Consider the following 25662-nt stretch of genomic DNA (forward strand, 5'->3'; position numbering starts at 1 on the left):
TCTACTAGAACCAAGGCCAATCAGCCACGGCCAAGGCCAATCAGCCACAGCCAAGACCAATCACCAGCAACCTTTGTCCCTTGCAGTCTAGTGACACTGCCCAAGCAGACTCAGGGACTAATCTCTAGTCTCAGAAGGCTAAAACAAACAAGCATTTGCAATGCAATAGGTCGCGCATCAGTTAGAGTTATTGGCATTGTATTTCACATTCGGTTAATGTTTTTATTTGTGTGTAGTGTATGTATTTGATGATAAACAGCTGTATGTATGTGTATGAAGTATGTCTATTGTAACTTCTCTTATGGAATGTGTTAAGGATGCCTTAAACGGGGTATTATGGCTCCTGCATACACCTAAAATTGATACTGCTTCGTATATACATTTTGTGTAACACAAGGTACATAATAAAGCGCTGTGGGTTGCAGGTTGTGGTTCCCTTCTCAACACTTTATTTGTAGCAGGTAAATATGTTAAGTCTGAAAACATATTTTGTACTGCTTGTATGTGGCCCACATAATTGTGCAACTGGTTTCTGCATGTAATAGCCAGGCGTGTGCTTTGTATTTTTATATTGTACCCGCTGCTTTCCCTCTCCGTTATTACTTTAGAGCACTTTCACAGCACTGCACCGCGATGCCGTGAAGGACGCCGCCGTATATGAAAGGATAAGAAGAAAAGGTCAGGAACGTTACAAGAAATCTCTGCACTGCAAGCAAAATTGCATTTTTTCTGTTGAAGCACTCCACGGACCATAATTAAAAAAAACAAATATTTTTTGATGCACCAACAAATTCAAAGAATAGAACGGTACATTTGCCTGAAGCTGTTGCCTCCCCTCACCTTCTGAAGCCACCAGACCCTGCGGGTGGTTGTGCCAGTAGCAAAGCTGTGAGTACCATAAGGTGCAGATAAAATGCGTACTTTAAATCTGTAATGGAACACACCAGAGGGGTCGGACAAACAATGACAGTGCCTGTCTCTTTTGTAAAGAGTCCTTCTGAGGACTCGGTGTCACTGCCTCCCGATGCCAAAAGTCCCTGGTAATCTCCAGGACGTTAATAACTCTCTACCATGGGCCTATTCCACCGCAATTAATGCGCTGCCCGTGCCTGCTTTTAATCTAGTCAAATGTACAGCACAGCGATGTGCACCAGTGGTAACGAGCATACAACTGGTAATAAGCATACAACTCCAAAACTAAGATATTAAACTGCACAAATATCCCTTTACTTTTTGAACAATTGAGGTACCCGGGCTTCACTTTAACATACTGCGGGTGCCTTGATTGTTGGAAATGTAAAGAAATAGGTGCGCAGTTTCATATCTCAGTTTTGGAATTTTATGCTTGTTTTCAACAATTGCGGCACGAGCGACATGTTAAATTAAAGTGCAGGTGCCGCGATTGTTGGATAATATACAAAGCAAGTGATGCCTAGGGCAAAATTAACATACTGTATTTTAATAGACGAGAGAACTCAATTATCTCCTCCTATAAGAAATGTATCATATGCACGAAATGAGTTCTAACTCATGTTTGTGACACTTCCCACATCCAAACCAAAAACACAAAGTTCTTATTTTTTTATTTATTTTTCATGTCAATTAGAAAAATTCAAACTTGGGGTTATGTAATTTTTAAACCCATTTTGAAATATACAAACAAACAAACATATATATATATATATATATATACATACATCCCTTTTTACACATATATATACACATACAATATACATACATTGATAAATTAACGTTTCTTTTTTCCGTTTCAAATATTGTAGCCCAAATTTTTCACAAAAGGATGCTCCATACATGTAAAACTCAGCATTCCTCTAAAGTAAGATCAACCAGAACTGAAACAAGGAGTCTAAACGGTCTATATTCTTTCAACCTATCCTTATTTCTTACTCCTTATAGATTTTATTTACACAACATACATTTTTTTTGGCTGGAGTCTTCTTAAAAATGTCGACCCGTTTCAGCCCACTGAATACGGGTCTCATCAGGACACGGGCTAATGAAAATCCGTCTTTTGATATATCTGGGGTGGCTCAGAAATGTATGGATTTCAATTAAAAGTAGCGGGGCTCCTTAGGGCTCCAAACGCTAGTAGGTACGGTCTCAATGACTTGGCAGTTGTCCTCCAATTGGGGGGTGCTGATGGATCAAACTTCCAGAGTCTTCTATTTTGCCTATAGTTAGTGTGGCTGTCCTCATACAGAGTTCATAATGTGTTTGCTATATAAATGTATACAATGCGGCTCACAAATATGGAATCCCCATCGACATCCAGTCTTTTGTCAGAGACGTGGGATGGATCGGCTGCGGCGCGAATAGTCTTTCCTGTTGGATAAGTCAAGAAACAGATTATACAACCCCAAAACTGAGATATTAAACTGCACAACTATTCCTTTACTTTTACAACAATCGCGCCACCCGTGGTATGTTGAAGTAAACGTGTTTGCCGGATTGGTTAAATAGATTATTTTTTTAACTGTTTACTTTTTCAACAATCGGGGCACCCGCACTTTACCTATCACTATTGTAAAATAAAGCTTGAGTGCCGCCAGTGGAATAACAGTAGCAACGCCGTCCCTGCTAACTCTCCAGTTCGGGTAAGTGAGGCAAAACAGAGACAGTGAGGGAACAAAGTAGCTGCCCTGCCAATAAACATGAGAAGGGAAGAAGTGAAGAGATGCAGCGCGTATGAGGAGCATTAGACAAGGAGTCCAGACTCAGCGCGCATCCCGGGTGGGCGGGGCCTAAGGGAGACAGGGCGATCTCCAACCCCACTTCCAAAGAAACCTGACAGAAACGCAGCGACAATAGAACTTGCCAGAGCGCGTGCAGCACAAGCGCTGAAATGCCAGGCGAGACCTAAAAACTGCCTTTCCAAGTTCTGGACTCCAGTCCTGGAAGCAGAATAAAGTCAGTGGCAGGGATGCCATTTGTCTTCACCCAACCGGTAGAGTGTACACTTCCTGTGTCTTCTTGCTTCCAAAATGGTTCAGAAGGGAGATAGGTTTAGCAAGGGTCGGGTTTAGCTTGATTAACTTGAAATGCATTATTCAGTCCACTCAGGCTTCTTACCTTAGGGAATGGGGGGAGCCCACTGGCAGTGGCACCTTGGAGTGTACCAATGGACTGCCAATAAGAGGGCAGTGGAAAAATGGCTCTTGCATTCTTTCTTGACAGATGCTCTGCCAATATTATGCTGTCGCCTCTCCTGGCCCTGACTATTATTCCCTTAAGGATTCAAACCTCAGACCTCTCGCTCAGTTGTCCAAGCTCTTTTGAGCATCCATTATGGCAATGCCACGGCAATAGGACTCACAAGAACCGCCATATCATCTTGCAAAGCTGTAAACACAAATGTGAACTCGTCACTCTCGTCACTCCTGTGATATAGAGCTTCATTGGTTTGCACAGACCTAAAAGTAAAAAAACATAGAAGAGATGAGTTTCCGGCAGACAGGGTAGGTATGGCGTTAAAGACCGCTGAGTTGCCTTGAGGAAAACCATCAAAGACAGATGAAGTCACTTGAGTTGATCTCAGACAGACGCCATTCTATATTTACCAAGTAAAGAAGTAAGGACAAATGATTCATGAAGAGTTGTCTCTTGAGAGCATACATTATGTGGAATCTAGGTCTGGTCTTGTTAGCTGCCCTCAGACAAGCCTCGACAGTCAAAGAGGCATAGATATTTGCAAGTTTGCAAACATAGAGAGGCCCTGCACACTGGCTAAGTACAGAGCTGTCTCCTGGGTAGCATCTTGTTTCCGGGTGTGTCAGAACTTCCTTAAACACCCTACTATCTAGGCCCTAAACCATGAACCAAGGATTATGTCCCCCCTTCTGATGTACATGGTCCAATTATTAATATGTTTTCGCACCATTTTAGCACGCCTACTGTCTAGAACTCCAATAATTGCACACTTTGAGACGCTTCTTCGCTTACATTGTGGCTATTGCAGTATATATTATGTGTGCTGTTAGGTGAGGTGCTAAATGTATTGCAAAATGTTTATGAATACCACGAAGTTGCAGCTGTTCGAGGGTTGACCTGAATGTGATTCAATTTCCCTGAACACTCACATTGGTGTGCGATCACTCAAAGGTGTAATGCAAAAGATTTGGAGGTGGTAGACGGTAACTGGACATAATATCGACTACATATTATCGAATGGACAAAATATCGACGGAAAAATATCAACATTAACTAAATATCGACTATAGGAATATCTTTGGACAAAATATCGACTGAAAAAATGACCCAAAAATATCGAATACAAATATATCGACTCAAAAATATCGACCAGACAAAATATCGAAATATAGTGAAAGTAAAAAATATCGAGAATATGTTGGAAAAAAATGTTTAAAAAAAAAATATATATATAATATATAAATAAATAGTACTTAATGTTTAGGAGCGGGTTGTGGGTTTATAGGGGAATAGGGTGGGAAGTAATTTAATAATAATTAATTAATCAATATATGTTTGGTAATTGTTTTAATTAGATTTTAATTGGTAATTAATTAGTATTAATTAGTTAATTGTTTTATTAAGTATTTAGCATATTATTTAATTGATTAATTGATTAATTAATTATTATTAATGATTGTTTTTTTAAATTGATTTGTATATTATTTTAATTGATAAATTGGTTATTAATTATTAATAAATAGTGATTTATTTTATTATGAATTAGCATATTATTTTAATTTATAAATTGCTAACAAATTAATTATAATTAGTTAATGATCTAATTAATATATTGCATATTATTTACAATAATGAATTGGTAATTAGTTTATAATAATGACTTAATTACATTAATTGGATACATTTAAATGTAATGTATAAATTTATGTTTATGTTAATTAATTAATTGGAATTAAACAATATTAATTAATCAAATTTATTATTATAGCTAATGTGATAATATATTTTCTTTTTGTGTTTGTAAAATATTATTTTTTTGTTAATTATATATTAATGTTTAATGTTGTGTTCATTATTATTTATAGTGTTCAGGCTCAGTTTAATAATTTTTGGTATAGGGTAATTTTTTAGGGTTCAGGGCAGACATGAGCGGATTTTGCGGATTGGCAATCCGCGAATTTGCGGATTTGCGAACTCGCAATCCGCAAAATCCGCGAATTCCCGCGAATTTGCGGATTTTTTTTTTTTTTTTGTGTTCGCCCGTGTTTCTGCCAGTTCGCGAGGGTTTTTACAATTTCGCAATTTGCGAACTTACCTGTCGGGTCGCAAGTTTTGCGAACTTGTTGTTTCTACGTGTCCAACCTGTTTGGGACACTCTTCTTCATCACTGCCACTCTCTGTCACCACTGCCACTCTCTGACTACTCATGCCACCCTCTGGCCCACCCATGCCACCCTCTGTTTCATCACCACACCCTCTGGTTGTCCAGTGTACATTATTTTCGGCAAAGCAAAGCACACCTTCCCTGCCTCAAGTGACCTGAATTAATTTGGGGCTGATTAATGTGTCACAGAATATTTTTTTAGCTGGCACCTGCTTCCTTAGTGCGCCCTGATTAGTGATCTTTTGCACTTGCTAAGTGCTTTCATTGTTGCAAAATTAGTTACAACACCTGCCCTGCCCCAACTGACAATAATGAATTAGGGGCTGATTAATGGATTTTAACTTCCAGCCTGGCTCCTGCTTGTCTCCCTTAGCTGTAATTCATGACCTTTGTGGCATATGTGTAACTATTCTGAGGTTCAGAGCAGGGTCACATAATAGTTTCAACTGGCAACTGAACTCTGGAGGGGCCCCTCAGGAAGCACTACAGGAAATGGCTACTAATGATGTGCCTGAACTTTTGAACCTGGTAAGTAGTTACTTTCAGTTTTGCTTAGATCGTATTTCTGCAATTTCGCACTTATTCGCGGGGCGCGAACTCACGCGAACAGTGCGAGCAGTGCGAGCAAAATCCGCTGCTCGCGGATTTGCGGATTTTGCAGGAAATTCGCAAATCTCGCGGATTGCGGATTTCCCGAAAATCCGCAAAATCCGCGAGCGGAACGGATTTTCCGCCCATGCCTAGTTCAGGGTCATTTTTCTGTTCGTGAGTAAAGGTGTATTTAGTGGGATTTGGGACATTTTTAAGTTTGTGGGTAAAGGGGTTTTGAAAGGGTTAAGGGTCAGTTTTCAGTTTGTGGATTAAGGGGTGTTTTTTAATAATCAGTGTCAGTTTTAAGTTCAGGGGTAAAGGTGTATTTTTTGGGGTCATGGTCAGTTTTTAGTTTGTGGGTAAAGGGGTATTTATAGTGTTTAGGGTCAGTTTTCAGTTTGTGGGTAAAGTGGTATTTATAGTGTTCAGGGTCAGTTTTCAGGTGTTGGGTAAAGGTTTTTTTTGGTTGAGGGTCAGTTTTCAGTTTGTGGGTAAAGGGGTATTTGTAGGGTTCAGGGTCAGTTTTCAGTTTGTGAGTAAAGGAGTTTTTTTAAGGTTCAGGGTCAGTTTTCAGTTCTTGGGTAAAGGTGTATTTTTTGGGATCAGGGTCAATTTTCAGTTTGTGGGTAAAGGGATATTTTTGGCCTTCTGGGTCAGTTTTCAGTTCTTGGGTAAAGGGGTATTTTTAGGGTTGAGGGTCAGTTTTCAGTTTGTGGGTAAAGGGGTATTTGTAGGGTTCAGGGTCAGTTTTCAGTTTGTGGGTAAAGGGGTATTTGTAGGGTTCAGGGTCAGTTTTCAGTTTGTGGGAAAAGGAGTTTTTTTAAGGTTCAGGGTCAGTTTTCAGTTCTTGGGTAAAGGTGTATTTTTTGGGATCAGGGTCAGTTTTCAGTTTGTGGGTAATGGGATATTTTTGGCCTTCTGGGTCAGTTTTCAGTTCTTGGGTAAAGGGGTATTTTTTGGGTTGAGGGTCAGTTTTCAGTTTGTGGGTAAAGGGGTATTTGTAGGGTTCAGGGTCAGTTTTCAGTTTGTGGGTAAAGGAGTTTTTTTAAAGGATCTGGGTCAGTTTTCAGTTCTTGGGTAAAGGTGTATTTTTTGGGATCAGGGTCAGTTTTCAGTTTGTGGGTAAAGGGGTATTTTTGGGGCTCTGGGTCAATTTTCTGTTCTTGGGTAAAGGGGTATTTTTGGGGTTGAGGGTCAGTTTTCAGTTTCTGAGTAAAGGGGTATTTGTAGGGTTCAGGGTCAGTTTTAAGTTTGTGGATAAAGGGGTATTTGTAGGGTTCTGGGTCAGTTTTGGCCTTTGGGGTGAAGGGGTATTTTTAGTGTTTAGGGACAGTTTTGGGTATTTTAGAGTGCTGGTGTATAGTGTAACATAAAACACTTATACATTAAAGCTATTACACGAAAATACTAAAAATTATAACTTTACATTATTAAGTTTTATTTTGATCTAAAAAATATATGTATTAGCATGTTTCCAGACAGTAGCTAGAGTGGAGTTGGAATTCTAATTATTAATTGGTTGGTGTCCAGCACCATCGCTGATATTACCTACACTGGAGTTGGATTAATAAATAAACATTGGTCAGTCTCCACCACATTTTATGATATTAGCTTGAGTGGAGTAGGAATAGTAAATAATTTTTAGCTAGTGTCCTGCAGCTTCTATGATATTAGCTTGACTGGAGTAGCAATAGGACATATAAAATTGGTCAGTGTGCAGCACATTTGCATACATTTGTTCATTACTGTCTTTTAATATTAAAAAATAATGCAACATGGATGTTTTCAAAAAACTTTATTAAACAATTATTTTAATTTTTATTGTGTACTACAATACAATCACAAACAAATATAACATCACATTTTTTTGACTTTTAGTATTCACAGAATAACATCTTTACATTTATATACATGTTGTCAATATAAAAAAACATTTGTTTACAACATTCTTTCAGTAAATTTTACATATTCCCATCAGTCACTTACAGTTTCAAATATTTATATAGAAATACATAAAACAATGATTTGTTATACATTTCTTACATTAATATTTAATAATGTTAATATTAAATATTAATATAATAAAATATATATAAAACATTTTTAATTTTAACAAGTAACATGACTATTATTACATTTGTTAGGATAAATTGAAATACAAAATAAAATATTTCTTGGTGTATATTTCAGAAAATGTTGTTTTTACATTAAACATAGAAATCGATTTGGTTGTAAAGTTTATAATTGTATAGGGAAACAATATGTTTAATTATAATATCTGGTATTGACAAAATATTAGTTAAGCTATTATATACTTTTGTTATAGTTAGAAATTATTATAAAACATTTTGTAATAATTAATAAAAATAATAATTATTTTATTAATTATTATTATTATTATTAATTAATAAACATAAACATTCATTTATTATTTTCAAAAATATATACATTCACAGATAAAATAGATACTTTTTTTCTGGCCATTCTTTATATAGTAAATGGTTCAAATTGTTATATTAATAACAATAAATAATTTATATTATTTATCATTATTAACTATTACCATAAACATTTATAATGTTTACTTAAAAATAAACACAAACTTATTCATATAAATATACACAATAACCAAATATTTACATCTTTTATTCAAAGTCTTACATAATTTTTTAATATTATTAATATATAATAATTATTATATATTAATTTATATTAAATATATTTATTTTTCTTAAATAAGGAAAATTGTCATGAGTATAGTGTATTAATTTGTTACATTATACATGTGTATGTATTATATTTTTTACATATTACATTGTATTTTCTATTATCCTTTTACACAAATGGGTTAAGGGGACTACTTTTTTACCGCGTAAGGTTATTGCGCTCCATTCTGGACTGGAGAAGCTCGCGGTTGGGAGTTGCTTCGCGTGGAGAGAGGTAAGGTTATTTTTAACTACAAATTATAAGTAAGTGGTCATGTTTGAGGGTATAATCGAACTTTGTAGTGTTTTTTGGTGTATGTATTAATAGTTTAAGTAGCATTTGGGTGAAAAGTCTCCGTTATAGATGTGTCGTGCTTTTTTTCCTTCAAGTCTTATTTTAAGTGTTCGGAAATGTCTTCTTACATGGTTAATGTTAATTGTTAGTATATTTACAAATGTGAAGGGGGTATTTGTGGGTGGGTTTCGTTATGTATGTTATTTTACAGGTTTCGGTTCCTCGCATGAAAACTACATGGAAGGAAGCGTGTTTTTTAACGGAGAAACAAATGTTTAAGTTATTATGCTTATATTTTGACATTTATCTCCTATTTTTCGTGTTTGCCAGGAGCGGTTTTAACACTTTTTAATCCTTTTTCGGGTTTTTTTGAGGGTTTCGATTCGGATTGATACATTGATATGCGTGACAGTTTTTTTTAAATTGTGTGTATATAACTTTAAACAATTCCAATTCCAAAAATTCTTTATTTCGGCCACATAGGCCATAAAAGATACAATAAAATACAGTACATATATTACACAGTATTTACATATAAAAAAATCTACTGGATCTGCATGGGGTAGGGAATACATGGTACCAGTTCAGGGGGACATTTTCTTCCTTATTATCCATGCTGCCATTAGGAATTTTGAAACAGCAAAGACAATATGGCCCAGGGTGTTAGTTTTCATAACCCTGTATGCCTGTAAGTACTCCCTAAAACCCAGGTTTCCAACGCTTCCTGGGACTCTGGTAGGCGTGGCAAACAAACATTATGTGTAAATCATCTTCATCCTGAGTTTTGCAACAAGGGCATAGTTTGTCACCCCCTGTGGACCATTTATGGGTAAATACTTTGGTGGGGAGTGTACCAAACCTCCATTGCAGGAACAGTTTCCTCGCCAAAAGAGGAAAGATAAAATCCATAAAAGGTTCGAAAAGATAAGAATTTTTGGATTCCATAAAACGTCCCGTCAAGGTGCCGCTGTTATGAGCATTATCCATGTCAGCCAGATTTTTGTTTTTGTAGAGCTGGGTGAGAGTTTTGCGCGTAATCCTTTGGCAGCCCTGAGCTGGATCATCCCATAGGTCTGGCAAGTTCAAACTGTGCAATTCCGTCTTGATAAAAGCCAGCCAGGGAATTTTGTTGCTACCATTCAGCCTCAATACATGAACAAGGTCCTGTCTGTAATGGTACAGTTCCTCGGTAGACCATATCCGGTGCCAAAACTTCACGGGTTTCGACAAGAGATCTTCAGCAATGGAGTGTAAACCCAAGTCTAGTCTTAGGGGGAGGAGTGGCGTACCTTGCGGGAGAGCAAGTAGGCGTCTCAAAAAACTATTTTCCACCGCTGCCAGTGCCTTCCCTGCTTTGTGCCCCCACAACTCGCTGCCATACATGGCTGCTGCCTTTGCTTGGGATCTATATGTTTCCAGGGCCGGGCTTACAGGCTTAAAGGTGGACTTGTTTGCCACCTTCAGGAGTGCGCCCGATAGCTGGGATAGTTTCAGCCTTGTCTCGCTATCTGGCAGTCCCAAGCTAAGTTTTCTTGTAGTGTTACCCCCAGATATATAAAGGTCGAGACCCTCTCAAGACTAACTTCCCCGAGTTTTGGATTGGGTCTGGTTTTGGTAGGGGGATTGAAGATCATGAACTTAGTTTTTTCTATGTTCACCTCCAGCCCATGTTGACGACAGAAGAGGCCAAAACCATTCACAATCCTCTGGATTCCCATGGGGGATTTGGAAAGCAGGAGGGTATCGTCAGCAAACATAATTGCAGGGACCCTCCTGCCTGCCAAAAGCGGGGCATCATTGTCCTTAACAGTGTCAAGATGTTGAATGACACTGTTAATGAAAAGACAGAACAGGGTCGGCGCCAAGACACAGCCCTGTCTGACTCCTCGACGGACCGGAAATTTGCCCGAGAGCTTGCCATCCCTCCCACACCTCACTTGTGCATAGTTGTTCTCGTGCAACCTGATGATAATACTGAGGAGGTGGGGGGTACTCCTAGCTTCTGCAGAACCTCCCATAGTTTCCCTCTAGGGACTAGGTCAAAGGCTGACCTCAGATCCACGAAGACCATGTACAGTCTTCCTCCCTCTAGTGTTACAGTCTTCCAATATAGAAGGAGAAGGCGGAAGATCTGGTCCATGGTCGACGTGTTCTTTCTGAAGCCAGCCTGAAGGGGGCTCATGATGTCATTGTCCTCCACCCAGTCCAGGAGGTGATTAAGGATAAGGCGTGCAAAAAGCTTTTGGGGTACATCTATCAGGCTAATGGGCCTATAGTTCGCGGGGAGCAGGGTAGATCCCTTCTTGTGGATCGGAACAATCTCTGCCCCCAGCCACGACCCGGGGATTGACATACCTCCTAGAATGGCATTAAAAAGAATGAGAAGGTATGGACCCCAGATGTCCGAGTGATGCCTGAACAGATCCCCAGGTAGCCTATCCAGACCTGGCGCCTTTAAACACTAAAGTGTCCACACTACTGTTTTCGGGATTTCCTGGAGCGTTTTTTTACGTTTTACACTTTATTTTCGGGTTTTTGAGGGTTTCCCATATTGGAATAGTAAGATATTGGATTGGATTGTATGGATTGCTTTTTCCTTGATTGCGTCTCTCATCTCCAAAAATTGTAAGTATTTATTTTACAATTTTGATTGGGTGGGAAATGTCGATTTTTAATGTTATGTGTATGTGTGAATAAATTATAAACATTGCATATTTGTTACGAATTTTTTTACATAATTTTCATAAGTTTGTCAAACAAATATGTTTTATTTATAATTGATTATATATGTTTATGACATGTAAATTTTACTATTATTGTAAGAAGACATTCGTATATTTAGTTTACATTTTTATAGTAGACTTTTTGCTATTATTGCCAGGTATTCTAATCCTCTAGTTGTAGGGTATAGTGTGACTTGACTTTGAAGTAGTCGGAACATTTGTTTTGTTTGTTTTGTGAGTTTTGGACCTATTTGTGACACTGATTGTTCCATTCTTAGTTCCTGATAGCTTTGTTCTTTTTTCAAAGCTTCTAGAAGGTTATGGAATGTGGGTTTGCCTCTGTTTGTAGTTGCTTGGAAAGCATTATGCCACCCTTCTACACTGTTGTTGGTTTTAGCCTCTTGGTTTAAAGTACTAAGATAGACATTCCACCAAGGGATTTTGAATTTGGGCTGGCGTCGATGTCCAGATCTGTGCAACCTTCCCACCCAAGTGTCTTCAAAATAGTCCAGCAATGGGGTTAGTTTATCCTCATTCCTCTTGTAATATGCGCTGTCAATTAATAAATTGTAATGTTCAGCTACATCTGTAACAGGGACGTAGGCCAGGGCTATTAACTTTTTAACTTGATAGGCAAAGGTGCTATCTGTAGAGTATAGTATACTTAAAGTAGATTTTTGGAGATGCCTCCATATACTCTGATTAAAATGATAATAGCAACCCTGGATTGCTGTGTGGGGAAATGTTCTCAAAATGCTATTAATCATAGCTAATTCGAAATCAATAATTATTTTTTCAGGAAAATAATTATTGATTTCCGTTTTGAGAACATTTAATATTTCGGTGTAAGTTGTTTGCTGTTTGTTGGGTAGCAAACAGTAAATGAAAGGTATGTTAGAATTATGGTATAAACCGTGGATGGAATACAGTTGATAAAAAGGTTTTGGGCAGGGTTTAAATGTTCCATCCATCATCCATTGGGGACACTGTTGGATTTTTCGTAAATTACTTGCAGTTGCAAACATAATTATTCTGTTTGTACTGCTTTCATTATCAAAAAGAATAAATGTATCTTTATTGTGTGTGATGGCCATTTCTGGTGAAATAATAATTTCCTCAAAACTTGTTGGGTTGGGTTGGGTTGTGCTAGTGAGTCGTTTAGTGCGTGCAATTGTGCGTTTCAGGGAGTCAATAGAGGGTAGTTGACCTGAAGCATGGGCTGGGACTTTTACCAGTTCTTCTTTAAGGATTTGTGTGGTTGGTTTGTCACTTTGTGTGCTAGCACTTTTAATACTTTCTAAAGCATCTCTAATTTCAATTTCTGTGACATTTGGGGGATGATTGTGTTCCCTAGTAAATAGCACATTAGTTTCCTCAGTAGTGGCCCTCCCATTTGGTACACTTCCAAAAAACCTTTCTACCACTTTGTCTTTCCTGATTATACACATAACCCATGTAGCATAATAGTAATTTATTTTTCTGAGACATGACAAATTCTGCACCTTCAGTCATTTTGATTTACTTGTTCTAGGAAAGAGTAGAAAGAAACAAAATCAGAACACATTTTTTTACTTTTGTGGTGCTAACATCATTATTGATGCATTTATACTTACAGTTAATCAAAGTAGTAGTCACAGAAGCAGAAATGTCTTTTAAAGGATGTTCTTGTATGTATGTCTTTATTTGCTGTTGGTATGAAAATATAGAAAAGCAACGTTAATGTTTACACATAACAAACGTATTTCCTACTCAAAAGCAGTTGTCATTTTTGCTTACTAGTGCATTTGATGTAAACATTACATATACTTACTTGTTTAAATAGTAGAGTAGTAGTAATTGCTGGAGTACATCAAGTTAGTACAGGTCTGATCTGTAGAGTAGATAGAAGACATAAAAGCAAAATATTATAATTTTTATATTGAACCGTTTGGAAATGGAACAGATTTAAAAGTATACTAACTTCTAAATATGTCGTTTTCTTTGTTGTAGGTAGAATAGCTGTATGATGTATTCAGAATATCTGTAGAGGAAATATAAAATAGATAACATGTTGTTAAGAACATAGTCTGTGTTATTTTCGGCAGTTTTTGAGAAATGACAAGTATACTTACATTTTTTACAAGGGTATTCTTGTATATTGGTATATTTTGTGTTGGATGTTTTCATATGATATGTAGAATAGATGTATGATGTTTTCAGAATATCTGTAGAGGCAATTAAAAATATATAACATGGTGTTAAGAATATAGTTAGCGTTTTTTGTGCCCACTTTTAGACAAATTACAATTATACTTACATTTTTCAGAAGGGTACTCTTGTGTTTTGGTATAGTTGATGTTGGATCTTTCAAATGATCTATAGGGAAGATGTAAAAAGCAAGATATGTTGATTCGAAATGTGCAATAATGAAATTGGCTGTTTTATAACAAACACATCTATACTTACATGTGTAATTAGTGTAGTTTTATCCTTTTTGCTGTAGAAATAGGACAATCTCAGTATATCTGTAAAGATAATGTTTTTAAAAATTAAATACTCTTGTAAATTAGTGTTTAAAAACAGCAGTTGGTGTATAACAGAGCATTATTATATACTTACTATCTGATTTTGCACGTGAAGAAATATGACCATGTAATAGGAATTGTGTTGGAGTAGTTTCTATCAGAAAAGTAGGAAGAGATGAAAATAAAATAAGTGTAAGACTTAGGAGATGTAAGGAAAATAGTGCACTTCTAATTTAGATTTCTACAAAAATGCTGTGTTACTTACTTGATTAATTAGCTAGTGAGCTGGATCTTTAAAGATGTTTATTCTGCAACAATCTTCAGAGTGTTGGCATCTACTTTCCAGAGAGGTAGCAGCAACAAATGGTAGAATGCATGTATCCCTTTTATAGTATATGTGTTATGTGTGCTTTGATTTGATTGGTTGTAGGATGTAAGGAAGCATTGTATAGGCTAGTTTGAATTTTTTTTAGTTAATTGGAGTGTTTGTTGATGTGAGAATGGTGGTATGTGGTGATTCCCGCATTAAAGCAGGTTCGTGTTTAAATGAAATATATTTTTATGTGAAAATAAGTAATGAAAATGTTAGTTAAATGCAAAGAATATGTAGAAAATGATAAAATGCATGTAATAGAATGTATAGCAAATGTGGATTAATAGTAATTTTATGTAAGTAACAGGTATTATATGTGAAATGTATTTTGTATAGAGAAATGACTTTTATTGATGATAAAGATGGTATTTTAGAAATGAAAGTGTACAAACATGAACTCGATATTTTTTTTTTAACGATATTTTGGTAGTCTATATTTTTGTAGTCGATATTTTTGTAGTGTTAGGGCTAATTTCATGTCCAACGATATATTTGTAGTCGATATTTATTGAAGCGATATTTATGTATTCGATATAGTTAGTACTCGATATTTGTTACTCGATATTTTTGTAATTTGTGTAATAAGTATAGAAAGTCGATATTTTTGTCGTCGATAATTTTTCAACTATATTTTGGTAAGTCGATAATGTGACCGTCGATAATATTTCAGTGATCCGTGGTAGACACATGTATATGCCCCTCGGATGCATGTTTTGCAGTGCCACACTTTCTATACCAAGCATTGTTTGTTTCTACACGGGGAAAAAACTTTACAGATTCATTCCTGTGTGCTTTGCAGAACAGATCTATTCGTGTAATTGTAGACACACTGCACATGAATTAAACGAAACAACTGCACAATGTTGTGAACATCACTCAGATAAAGTCCCAAAGTATTTATGTACATTTTAGCACTTTTCAGCGCTCATAAAGGTGGAATTCCACTTCTTTTCTCATGATTGCAGTTTTGGATTCCCCTGTGATGCACTTTGAGGGACATTCTCTCCACATGACTGTGCTCGGGAAGAGTACATGCAATGAGGGTCTAAAGCACGGGTACTCATAGTACGGCGCGGCAAGCCTTCCTTGGCCGCCCACGGACATTGCAGACAATGTACCTGTGTTTTTTTGTGTATGTTTTTTTTGAAGAGTGTCAGCAAACACCACCGCAGACTCTGCGATTCTAGCGCTAGTCACACTGGAGATGCAGGGGCGGCTAAGAAGAGGTGAAATACAACAAAGCCTCGTTAACAAGTAAATGGTCTTTTAAAGACCTGTGAAGTACTGGGGTGCGGCTGTGTGTGTGCCAAGGAAGCTGTCTCAGCCCTGGCTGCCGCACACACGGGGTGAGGTGACAGACAGAGAGTGACAGACAGAGGGTGAAAGACAGAGGGAGCTAGAGGGAGACAGACATAGGGAGGGAGACAAGACAGACAGAGGGAGGCAGAGAGAGGGAGACAGAGAGAGATGTAGAGGGAGACAGAGAGAGAGGGAAACAGAGGGAGACAGAGACAGAGGGACGGAGACAGAGGGAGACAGAGAGCGGGAGACAAGGGAGGGAGACGAGGGAGGGAGACAGAGGGAGGCAGACAGAGGGAGACAGAGGGAGATAGAGAGACGGAGGGAGACAAGGGAGGGAGACGAGGGAGGGAGACAGAGGAGGGAGACAGAGGGATGGAGACAGACGGAGGGAGACAGAGGGAGTTCGACAGAGGGAGACAGAGGGCGACAGACAGAGGGAAGGAGACAGAGGCAGGGAAACAGACAGAGGGAGACAGACAGAGGGAGGGAGAGGGAAGGAGACAGAGAGAGAGGGAGACAGAGGGAGGCAGAGGGGCACAGAGGGAGGGAGTCAGGGGGATACAGAGGGAGGGAAAGGGCGATACAGAGAGAGGGAGACAGATAGAGAGAGAGAGAGAGAGAGAGAGAGACAGAGGAGGTAGACAGAGGGTGGGAGGGAGAGAGAGAGAGGGAGACAGACAGAGTGAGTCAGAGAGAGAGAGGGGGGAGACTGAAGGAGACAGAGAGAGAGGGAGAGAGAGATAGAGATAGAGAAAGGGAGGGAGACAGAGAGAGAGGGAGACAGGGAGAGAGTGAGAGACTGAGACAGACAGAGACAGGGACAGACAGAGGTAGACAGAGGCAGAGACAGGGACAGGGGCAGACAGATAGAGGCAGAGACAGACTGAGACAGAGACGTAGAGGGAGACAGGGACAGAAAGCGACAGGGACAGACATATAGATACAGAGACAGAGAGGCAGATAGACAGAGATGGAGAGGGAGAGGAAGACAGGGGGACAGAAAGGGAGGGAGAGGGAAGGTGGGAGAGGGAGGGAGACAGAGAGAGAGGGAGACAGAGGGATACAGAGAGAGGGAGATAGAGGGATACAGAGAGAGGGAGACTGAAGGAGGCAGAGAGAGACAGAGGGAAGGGGTCAGGGGAGACAGAGGGAGTCAGAGGGAGGGAGAGGGAGGGAGAGAGAGAGACAGGGAGGGAGAGAGAGAGAGAGAGAGAGGGAGACAGAGGGAGACAGACAGAGGGAGACAGACAGACAGAGGGAGGGAGACAGACAGAGGGAGGTTAGGGAGACAGGGAGACAGAGGGACAGAGACAGAGGGACACAGAGGGCTACAGACAGAGGGAGACAGACAGAGGGAGGGAGATGGAGAGAGGGAGGGAGACAGACAGAGGGAGGAGGGCGACAGAGGGAGGGAGACAGAGGAAGCGAGACAGATAGAGGGAGACAGAGGGAGGTAGAGAGACAGAGGGAGACAGATGGAGACAGACAGAGGGAGACAGAGGGAGGGAGATAGAGGGAGAGAGGGAGGGAGACAGGGGGAGGGAGACAGAGGGACGGACACAGACAGAGGGAGACAGAGAGGGAGAGAGAGGGAGAGAGGTGGAGAGAGAGGGAGAGAGGTGGAGAGAGAGAGAGACAGAGAGAGAGAGAGAGAGAGTGAAAGAGAGAGAGAGAGAGAGAGAGAGAGAGAGAGAGAGAGAGAGAGAGAGAGAGAGAGAGAGAGAGAGAGAGAGAGATGTGTGTATGCCGGGTAAGGTGGCTTAGTGGACGATGGCGTCCGCTGCAGGGGCCTGTATTCAACCTCATGGTCACAGGTTTTTTTTCTGGGATGGAGACAGAAGGAGATAGAGAGAGAGGAGAGAGAGGGAGAGAGTGAGAGATATAGAGAGGGAGGGAGACAGAGAGAGAGAGAGGGAGACAGGGAGAGAGAGAGACTGAGACAGACAGAGACAGGGACAGACAGAGACAGATAGAGGCAGAGACAGGGACAAGGGCAGACAGATAGAGGCAGAGACAGACCGAGACAGCGACATAGAGGGAGACAGGGACAGACAGAGACAGGGACAGACTGATAGAGGCAGAGACAGAGAGACAGAGAGACAGAGAGGGAGAGGGAGAGGGAGAGGGAGACAAAAGGAGAGAGAGGGAGGGAGACAGAGGCTGGGAGAAGGATAGACAGAGAGAGGGAGACTGAAGGAGGCAGAGAGAGATAGAGGGAAGGAGTCAGGGGGAGACAGAGGAGGCAGAGGGAGACAGAGGGAGAGAGAAAGAGAGAGAGAGACAGAGAGGGAGACAGAGAGAGAGAGAGAGGGAGAGAGAGGGGGAGACAGAGGGAGACAGACAGAGGGAGACAGACAGACAGAAGGAGGGAGACAGACAGAGGGAAGGAGACAGAGTGACAGAGTCAGAGGAGGACAGAGAGAGGAGAGAGATTGGAAGAAAAACCTCTAACCAGGCTTCAGGAGGCACCCACAGTTGCATGCTACAATCAGTCATATAGAAATATGTGCAGACAGGTATTTAAATGGAATAAAAAAAGTGGGGCTCTCTAAAAGGGAACATATAAAATACATTTCTGTGATTGTCATAGTGTGCCACCCCACCGGTATTTTGGTTTCACTTTGAGATGCTACGACATCCAGAGATGTAACAACTGACATACACCTAAATCCTGTCAGTACTATTGGCATTGTCAATTGTTGTTAGCTGTTTAAGCCAAATGAGTAACAGCAATAACTTGTTATAAATAATTAAGATTGGAAATGTTTTAAACTTGAGATTGTGACTTAAATATTATCGAGGTCTATGGAAGGAGTACTGGCCTTCACTTATGTGAGCTTTATCGTAGATATGTATGCCCTTTTTCTCTGCACAATTCGCCCATCCGGACATCTTTAACTTCATCTCTTTCCTTCTCAGCATCCTCTTTTCACTGTCAGTCGAATGCACTTCCTTGTATCTCTCTCACTTCTCGCCCCAACATACTCTATACTCACTCACATTTCACCACTTTATTTTCGTTTACTTTTGCCTTGAAAATAGTTTGCCATCTCTGCACCCCATTCACACACATTTACACACAATTGCAATTGCAACTGGAATACACAACCATTGTTCTGTACGCTCTGCAGAGAGGCCAACCCACTGACAGATGCTTTGCTTTGCCTTCATCCTCAGAGCCAGATCTCTCAATCAATGCCCCTCATAAACTCTTGGGACAACTCAATATATTCACTATACAAGAGTAATAAGATGCACAAAAAATGCAGAACACATAAAATTATGAAATAGCTAATATCTCTTGGGGAATGCAAGATTGAGTAAAGCATGTGAAAATAAAAGCAGAAGTAAATAGTTGACATTCATAACATTCATTATGTGTAAATCATTACGTGTTTTTGGCATTACTGTTAATGACATGAAGATAGGGCCAGTTTTAATGCCATACAGCATGTAACAGTCTTTACTGTAAGCACATATTACTCCCTTTGCGTTTGACTTGGATATTTGGATCTACAACGCAAGAGAACAAAATCCCTGCTCGTCTATTGGATCAATTTTGTGGTGGAACAAATACAGCAGTTCCACTTCTAAAGGGGCCAGAGACCTGCTGCCAGGGCCTGGGTTATCACAGTGTGAGAGGTTAGCGTCACCATGGGTCTCAGCACAATATACTTAACATTAGCTTTATAACACTAACCAGTACCAAGAATAAGGCTCCAAATCAAACGTGCTTGCATCTACTCCTACTGTGGGATGAATGGGAAAGGGTGGGATCCATGCCTGTGACTGACAGATGTCTGGCCTTATGCAGGAATGCAGACTCTGACGCTCAAAATCGCGACACTGACATTATCACTGGCCTACAGTGAATACCACCATAGACTACAATGACAAAGAAGGGCTTTATGACGTTAAGCTCTGTGTCATGCATCATATTGCAGAAAGCTGATTTACTTCCTGGCTTCCGTCTCATGCTTCGGAGCAAGGTGAGGCAGGCAGCCTGGGACTGACAGCCCAGACTTAAATACATTGATTTGTTTAAAGGTACAACCATATCTCTAAATAAATAAATCTATTTAATATGTACTCAGGTAAACAAGTAGGCATTTCTTTTTTTTTTTTTAATTTTTTTTTTTTAATTTTTGGAAGACCTTTATTGATAGAAGATCGCACATACAGCCCAGCAAGGAGCCCGAGGGCTTGCAAATACAGTATATTTCAACATAGGAAAGCGCAAAGGATCTGTTACAGAGATACTGAGGTCTAATTTTTAAAGTTTTTTTTCTGAAGGATAGACAGGAACAGGATATCGCAGAACAACGAGTTGGTTCCGGCCTCGTAAGATCAGGATAGACAAATACACAATGTAATAAAATGCCAGAATCGCTGCTTACCACACAGTAGAGAAACGTCTAAACCCAGAAAAGAAAGAAAAAGAAAAAGAATAGAAGGCCCATAGAACCAAAAAGAATAAAACAAAAACCCCCCATCAACCCCCACCCTGCACCCCTGCAGCTGGCTACGGCCTACCCCCCCTAGCAGTGTGCCTGTCGCCCAATAAAAGGAGTCCAGAAATATAGAGAGTAAGAAAAGAATCCTAATCTATAACTCTCATTAAATAAAGAAAGGCGGGGAGGAGCCCACCACCCGTCCCCCGGCTACACCCTTCCTTAAGTCCAGTAACAGCACAAAGTATAAAGTCCAGTGATGTTATGCATTACAATCAAAGTAAGTTGGAAACACAAAGTCGACACACAGCGTAGTCAAAGGTAGCAACACACCACCCACATGCCCAGGTCAGCAACAAAGAAACCGCCAGACCATGATAATAAGCGTTCACCCCTGACCTGTTCTCTCTTTTCCACCACTGCGAACCATGGAAACCCAAAGGGATGTGGACAATGAAACAAAAGAGCCAGTGTGGTACAAGCATTGAATAGGTCCAGGTACAAGCAGAGCAAGTGATCCCATGAAGGGCAGAAGATACACAGTTCCCCTGTTGTAAGGCGTGGCCGGGCCTGGGAGGAAAGTCTCAATGTTCGGTCCCTTCCGGAGCGGACCCTGGGAAACAGGGGGCATGAGATGGGGAGAGCACTCCTGTCGCGGTCGCGAATCACTGATTGCACGCCGTCCCGGGCGAACACCAGCCACAGCGTGAGGCATCCCGTGGCTTGGGGCGCATGAGGCAGCCATCTTGTTGCCGGCGGGCATGGAGGAAGGAGAGTCACTGTGGACCTGAGAGTCAGCCATTTTGAAGCATCCCAGTGCACACACTATGTCGTCCACCTTGCTGGCCAGAGCCCGAGTAGAATACACCATATCACGGTGAAGGGAAACAACAGCTGCCAATAAGTCACTGTAGCACAGAGCATCTCCATTTCCCCTTCCAAACATGGCCCGCTGCTCCATACATCCGCGACCACACTGCGTCACAGACATTGCATTGCTGCACTCGAGTACGCCCTCCATAGTCTTCAGTAGGGACGCTACGGATTAAGCCAGGCTACGCACAAAGGGGCATAAGCTCCCTAGGAGGCAAGGGGCGGCAGGCAGAACCGAGGCAGGCCACAGACGTTGTCCCTTAGAGATGCCGCCCCATCCGATGATAAGGGAACGATGAAGTCGGGAGCCGCCCACAGTTAGCGGGAAAGTACACAAGCAGTCACTGGGCAGCCAAAAGACCGGGCTCATACAGACAAACAGCTTAAAACTCGAGCCGGCAGGCACACTCATCTCTGTACCTGCAGTCCAGCGGGGCAATGAATGAAGGCGCAGCCATTTAAGGAGGAAAAGTTCCGACCGGATCACAGCAGTCGCTGAAGGCCGATGTTGTTCGCCTTGCAGCCGGTCTCGACATCCACTCGAGGTCCCGGTCTCAGAGCTGCAACAGGCCGCGAACTGCCATCGGACGGTGCGCCCACTTGCAGTGTAGCGCGAGCCTCGGGATTTCGGCACAAGCCGTCGGAGCCCGCCTGCTTCCGCAGTGTGCCATCTCGGTTCAGGATCACCGGCAGGATAGGTACGAAAAAGGTGAAGTAGTAGGCATTTTTGAGGGTCACAGCCACAGAGCCATAATTGAGAAACCACCCATGACTTCAAAGCACAAGGTAGAAAATTCCCAAAGTAAACACCATCCTATTCAAAAAGGCAAATGAGTACGTAAAATAATACTCTTGTAGTACTTTTTAATGCACTCTTACATGCATTTGTGAATTGGCAGCAGAATGTCTAAAATGGGAGTATTCAGGCAATTTTCATAGACAGTTAGGGTCATATTTATGCTGGGGTTGTGTCGCTTTTACACAATGCAACATGGTGCATGTGTGACGCAACCCCAAAATGCGATATATCAAGTCACGCATGGACACATTGCGTGGCCTTGAGTGACTCGATAAATCCAGGGTAACGCAATGCAGTGCAAATCGGCACGTTGCGTTACTCAGCCCCAGGGAGGTGTTACATGGGCATTGCGTGGGTGTTCCCACACTACACCCATGGATTATGATGCATTCCCACATTTACCATTAAATCTAGGCAGCCCATTGTGCATCAGTGATGGAATGCACCATATTGTTATATATACACAGCACATTACGGCCATTTCCCTGTAACGCAGCACAGTGCAGCAAGGTGACTTGCTGAACTGCCTTTTGATAAATATGGCTCTTAGTATAAATAGAAAGGACTGTGCAATATGTGCACTTTTACTGAAAAAGTGTTTGATCTTTTAGAGCTGATTCATAAATGCATGAAAGGGCACGTAAAGTAATTCTTTTTTTTGGTGTAAATTTGTTTTATTAATATTTTCTCAATAACAAAGAGTCATAACTCAGCTCAGTACAGGTGCAGAGTAGCACAACAAATAAATCAAGCACAATATACCATATCATAGTCTATCAAGTCAGATCGTATCTTGCATTGTCTACTTTCCATAAATGGTTACATCTTTTAATGGCTGTTCACATTAAATAACACAGTGCTTACAATTCTTTTACATAGCACAGGACCACCCTGCGTCTCTCCTCCTAGCTAACTAAGTAGTGGCAGGCAGTTTAAATGTCCTTATTTCTGCCTTGTATCATTACCCCGCCCCTCTTCCTCATATGCAAGAGTATCAGCATTCTTAGTCTAGTTTTCCTTCAGCGCTAGGTATGCCTTGTACTAAGCATGAGCGGGAAATCCGTTACGCTCGCGGATTTTGCGGAATTTTGGGAAATCCGCAATCCACGAATTTTGCGGATTTCCCGCAAAATCTGCAAAAAAAAATCCGCGAACGTAACGGGTTCAAAAGTTGAACCCCCACTCATGCAACTATTTTACAATGGCGCCAGCAAGCTGCCAGCGCCGTTGTAAAATAGTTACAAAGTTAGCTTGCACAGGAACCACTAGATAAAACGAAGCAGGTGCTGCTTTATTTTATCTAAGTGCTTCCTGTGCAAGCTAACTTTGTAACTATTTTACAACGGCGCTGGCAGCTTGCTGGCGCCATTGTAAAATAGTTACAGCCTTACACAGGTCACTCAAGGGACCCCTGCGCCCTTCAGGGTGATTGCATAGTAACACACATATGGTCACTCGAACTAGTTGATGCTCAAATTCAGTGACTCATTCATTAACCCAAAAACAATCATGAGCGTCTTCGAGGCTGCACAGGTGTGCCTCTTCCCAAATCTACCGTGGAAAATCAGCTGTGATGCTGGGTAGAGGGCGGCCTTTGCATGGTCGCTCGAACTAGTTGATGCTCAAAATCAGTGACTCATTCATTAGCCCAAAAACAATCATGAGCGTCTTCGAGGCTGGACAGGTGTGCCTCTTCCCAAATCTACTGTGGAAAATCAGCTGTGATGCTGGGTAGAGGCCTTTGCATCCTTGACTTTCATGAGCGCAATCCCCGTGCTGTTCCTGTGACCAGGAGCTTCTTTTTCTTCATATAATTGTGTTCGCACGGGTTGCTGCAAGTTCGCACGCATTTTGTACAATTTCGCAATTTGCGAAATTGTACAAAACCCTCGCGAACTTGCAGAAACCCGTGCGAACATAAAAAATAAAAAAATCTGTGGATTTTGCGGATTTTGGCAATCCGCAAATTTGCAAATCAGCAAATTCGCGGATTGCCAATCCGCAAAATCCGCTCATGCCTACTTTGTACATTGCCCAGAAATTTTTCGGGTGACTGCGTGAGGGGAGGAGCTTGCTATAGTTCTCGGTCTGTGTGCTGCAGTACATCATGTCTCTAGCCCACCCAGCAATATTGGGGAGCGGGCCCCTTGACCAACCCATCGCTACTCTGTGCCTGGCCAATAACAAACCCATGTCTACCAGCCGCCGGATGTATGACGTTACAACGCATACTATTACAACGCATGCTTTTACAACGCATTTTGTACAACGCAAGTACCTTTACAACGCATGTCTTTACAACGCATACTATTACAACGCAAAATACTTATGATACGAAAAAAGAACATAAGTTTAACAAATATAATCGAAATATGAAACACACAGCCGCCATTTTACATAGTAAACACAAGAAATAAGTCCTACAACTCTTTTCATGAAATAACACCTAGAGACCGAAAACAAAATGGAGGACCAAACGCTATTTCAAACGCAAAACACACACTTTTAAAACGAAAATTTAAATTACATGTTTTCACAGCAAAATAAAGTAAAAAAACACATTTAAACGCAGCGTTTCTTAAAATTTACAGGTAATAACACAAAAACGTATAAATACGAGTAAGACACCATTTTGAAATCAGTTGTTTTACAACTCCCAGAGAGAGAAGACGCAAAAAACGGACCCTCTGAACTCTTGCCACATAGACGACCTGGACCGAAGCCAAAACTAATCCTTACAGAAATACAAGTAAGTTTCCATTGAAATAAAAGTAAAATAAGCATTAATCTCAAAATAATAATTTCAAACACTAAACATAACACATTATTTTTTCAGATTTATAAAAAAATCTATTCATCAAATAACATCTTTCACCATAACAACTATTTACTCTACGATGTAAGTCCAATTATAATTACAAAATATCTTTACTTTTAATTTGCTTAACCAAAAAAGCAACGTTTTCAAATGTTGTAACAAAGCAAATTATTGTCACATGCAGCAGTGTTTAAAAAAGGAGTAGTATTATTAAATTTTTTTTAATAGTAAATCACGTTGGTCTGTCACATTTTTAGTTCTGTGTTTAACAATTTAGAATTAAATGTTTTCTGATAAAAATTTAAAAAAGAATTACTTATTCGAATTTACATGTATTAAAACATTAACAAATCTCGAATGTTTTCTATCGTCAGAAAAAACAATAAATGTGAAGAACCGAAAAACAACTCTGCAAGAGTGGTTTCTCCAATTAAGGAGCAAAGCATAATATATCCTGATTTTAACAGGTACTTCATTTCAATTATTTTTAATAAATGTATTTTTCATAGGATGCAGTACCTTATCAACCTAAAAATAAAATACTATTTATGTAAAGCAAATTAAAAATGTTTAAAAATTTAACACATGTAAATTCCGTTTTCGAAAGTATGACAAATTATTTTAAATAACATTGGTTTTTTTTCCAATAAAATTGTAGGGTTATAAAACTTAAATGTAACATCTTCCATTTTTCTAATCCATATTTATAGAAATCATCTTCTAAGAACTATAAACCTTCATTCAAGTAAAATACCATTGAAAGAATTGAAAAGGTAATTTTTACTATTTATATCTATTTTCACCAAAAAACATCGTAATAAAAAGACCTCTGTTTTCATAACAAAAAGGAAAAGTACAATATTTAAAACATGTACAAGAAATATTCCTATTTCTCT

Source organism: Lissotriton vulgaris, chromosome 7 (genome assembly GCF_964263255.1).
Source record: "Lissotriton vulgaris chromosome 7, aLisVul1.2, whole genome shotgun sequence".
Classification (NCBI taxonomy): Eukaryota; Metazoa; Chordata; class Amphibia; order Caudata; family Salamandridae; genus Lissotriton; species Lissotriton vulgaris.